Source organism: Rhinopithecus roxellana, chromosome 16 (genome assembly GCF_007565055.1).
Source record: "Rhinopithecus roxellana isolate Shanxi Qingling chromosome 16, ASM756505v1, whole genome shotgun sequence".
In the NCBI taxonomy this organism is placed as follows: Eukaryota; Metazoa; Chordata; class Mammalia; order Primates; family Cercopithecidae; genus Rhinopithecus; species Rhinopithecus roxellana.
Genome location: NC_044564.1, coordinates 110,048,266 through 110,052,001, shown reverse-complemented (window position 1 = coordinate 110,052,001; position 3,736 = coordinate 110,048,266).

The following is a 3,736-nucleotide window of genomic DNA, read 5'->3' as shown; positions in this document are numbered from 1 at the left end:
GATGGCCATATCACCCAAAGCACTTTATAGATTCAACACTATTCCTGTAAAACTACCAAGGCTATTCTTCACAGAAATAGAAAAAACAGTTCTAAAATTAATGTGGACAAAAAAGAGCCTGGATAGCCAAAGCAATCTTAAGCAAAAAGAACAAAGTTGGAGGCATCGTATTACCTGACTTCAAACTATACTAGCCTTATACTATACAAGGCTATAGTAACCGAGCAGCATGATACTGGTACAAAAACAGGTACCACTGGTCTCAATGAAACAGAATAGAAAACTCAGAAATAAACTGGCACAGTTACAACCATCTGATCTTTGACAAATCTGACTAAAACAAGCAATGGGGAAAGTACACCCTATTCAAGTGGTGCTGGGATAACTGGTGAGCCATATGCTGAAGAATGAAACTGGCCCCTTACCTTTTATCATGTACAAAAATTAACTCAAGATGGATTAATGATTTAAATGTAAAGACCTCAAACTAGAAAAGTCCTAGAAGAGAACCTAGGAAATACCCTTCTCAACATTGGCCTTGGCAAAGCATTTTTGGCTAAGTCCCCAAAAGCATTGCAGCAAAACAAAATTTGACAAGTGGGACCTGATTAAGTGAAAGAGCTTTTGCAAAGCGAAAGAAACTATCAGTAAACAGACAACCTACGGAATGAGAGAAAATATTCACAAACTACGTACAATTCTAATATTCAGAAACTATAAGAAACTTAAGCAAAAAACAACCCCATTAAGTGGGCAAAGGAGGCTGGGCGTGTGGTGGCTCACACCTATAATCCCAGCACTTTGGGAGGCTGAGGCAGGTGGATCATCCGAGGTCAGGAGTTCGAGACCACCCTGGACAACATGGTGAAACCCCACTTTTACTAAAAACACAAAAATTAGCCAGGTGTGGTGGCAGGCATCTGTAATCCCAGCTACTTGGGAGGCTGAGGCAGGAGAACTGCTTGAACCCAGGAGGTGGAGGTTACAGTGAGCCAAGATAGCACCATTACTTTCCAACCTGGGTGACAGAGCAAGACTGTCTTAAAAAAAAAAAAAAAAAAAAGGACATGAGCAGACACTTCTCAAAAGAAGACATACAGGTGGCCAACAAACATGCAAAAATGCTCGTCATCACTAATCACTTTGAGCTTTGGGGAAGGCCTATCATCATTTAAACTATAAGCTACATGTCTCCCGAAGTTAAGCTTGACAGCTTGAAGGCTAAAGGCACAGTGAGGGTTGGCTAGATCAGATCTCTCCCAATGCCGTAATTTTTTTTTCTGATATATTTTTTGCAAAGGCAGTTTCAATGGAGTTGTGCTGCTGTCTCTATTCCCTTCCCAATGGACTGACTTGGGTCTTTGCTTTAGGTGTTGTAATTGTGGGTATGTGTGATATAATTAGCCCATTTGGAGAAGAGATCCATGGAATCTGAGGGAATGGTTAGAATAAAACTATTTCCCAAACAATTTTTAAAAGCACTTATTTTTAATCAGTAGTTTGATTGTAGGGAAGCCTTTTAGGGAACTGGTGAAATTCATGCAATTTCCAAAGACTTCTCTAGTTGTTTTCCACAGGAAATGTGAAAGCACACATTTAATTTTAGTTCATTTGAATGTCTTTCAGGAAAACAGATCTAATGTGAAAATGGGGAAAGATGTATTAATAGGTAAAAACGCACTTTAAAAAAAAATCAGGAAATGAGTAATTTCATGTGATTTTACCGCAACCCAGCGAACACTAATCATGCCGCCCATTATTTGAAGTTCAGCTGTCTTGTGGAGGCGAAGTTGCTTCTCAGGCTGCCTCTGTAGGACAGGGGTTAGTCCTTTTTTTGATCAGCACAGAGATAAACACAATTAGGGCTCAGCACATCTGTGTTGAGTCAGATGTATACTAACATTAGAAAGAGTTTCAGTAATGGACCTAATTGATTCATATCTTAAAACTGTGAGGAGAGCATCATGTAACCGCCCAAGAGGTTCTTCCAGCCCACTGCATAAAGAAAGATCATGGTATTGTAGTAGAGAAAGAGTTTAATAAACACAAGACTGGCCATGCAACATGGGAGATGGAGTTCACACTCAAATCATCTCATTAGTAGGTTAGGGCTTTTTCAAAGGCAGTTTGGGGGAAGGGGTGGGAGTGACCAAGTAACAGGTGCTTGCTGATTGATTGGGGTGGAGAGGAAATCATAGAGGGTGCAAGCTGTCCTCTTGGGATCTGAATTGCTTCTGGGTGGGGCCACAAAAGTGGAGTTGTTGGTCTGGGTGGAGTAATTGGGTCCAGGTAGAGCTATATGGGTGTCAGACATAAAAAAAAAAAAAAAACCCAAAACGGGAAAGATATCCCAAAAGGCCAATCTACAATAGTGGTGTTATTTGCCGGAGTAATTGGGGAAGTTGCATGTCTTATAACCTCCTTTGCTTTTTCATGGGATGCACCAGGATTCAGGCTCCTCTCCTCCCCACAGCCTGATGGCCTGCCATTAGCTTTACAACTGTGGTTGAGTTTTGGGCAAGGCCTATTATCATTTAAACTGTAGCCTAAATGTCTTTCATTGTTGGCCCAATAACTCAGGAATAATTAGGGGAAAGGCAAGATGGGAGTTGGGTTAGCTTAGCTTACTGTTATAATTTTTTCACTGACATAACTTTTGCAAAGGCAATTTCAGTCACAGACTACTGGCCATTCTGTGGGGGAGATCAGTTTGCAAGTTAATTAGTCTCACATATATTATTGCGTTCAATTCTTTTTTTTAAATATCAGTTTGCTTTTTCATAGGATGCTTTCAATTCTAACTGCTTGTGAGCTTTAAACAGATGGCGTTGCTTTATATGAGAATCAATGTCTATAAATAAATAAAAATGTTTGATTTTTCTGCACTCTGTGTCTCTATCATGTATATTATAGCAAGATCCAAAATTAATAAATTATTTTGACACAGAGAAATGTAATCAGGAACTTTTTAGTTAAGTGTTTCAGTGGTTCTCCACAGTGGCAGTATAAATAGAATTCTGTTTCTCTCTCTCTTTTTTCTCTCTCTCTTTTTTTTTTTCTTTTTGGAGAGAGGGTCTTGCCTCTCTGTCACCCAGGTTGGATTGCGGTGGCACAGTTACAGCTCTCTGCAGCCTTGACCTCCTGGGCTCAAGTTATCCTTTCACCTCAGTCTCCTGAGTAGCTGGGACTACAGGTGTGTGCCACCACACTGGCTAATTTTTTATTTTTTGTAGAGACAAGGTCTCACTATGTTGCCCAGGCTGATCTTGAACTCCTGGGCTCAAGTGGTCCTCCCATCTTGGCCTCTCAAAGTGCTGGAATTACAGGCATAAGCCACTGTGCCCAGTTCGAATTTGTTAATAGATAAAATGGGTCATTTTCATCAGGTCAATCTTTTGCTTATGCAATTAAAAAACAGAACAATTAAGGACACCTTATGGAAACCCTTCTCATGTATTTTATGTAAATGGCTTATGGAGATATAGCTGTGATTTGGGATATTTTCTTAACGCTTTCACGGGACTCACAACAGGGTACCTTGTTTACTCAGGCCACCCTGTTCAACCCCTCATGGGAGGCAGGCGGGAACATGTGTGTGAGCAAGTACAGGAACAGGCTATTTCTGCACTGGCAGGAACAAACTCTGGGTGGGCCCTGCGGCAGCATCTATGTGGGGTTGGGGTGCCTGTGATCCCAAGGTCCCAGAGAGTGTGTTACAGTGCTGTCTTAGCTCTGC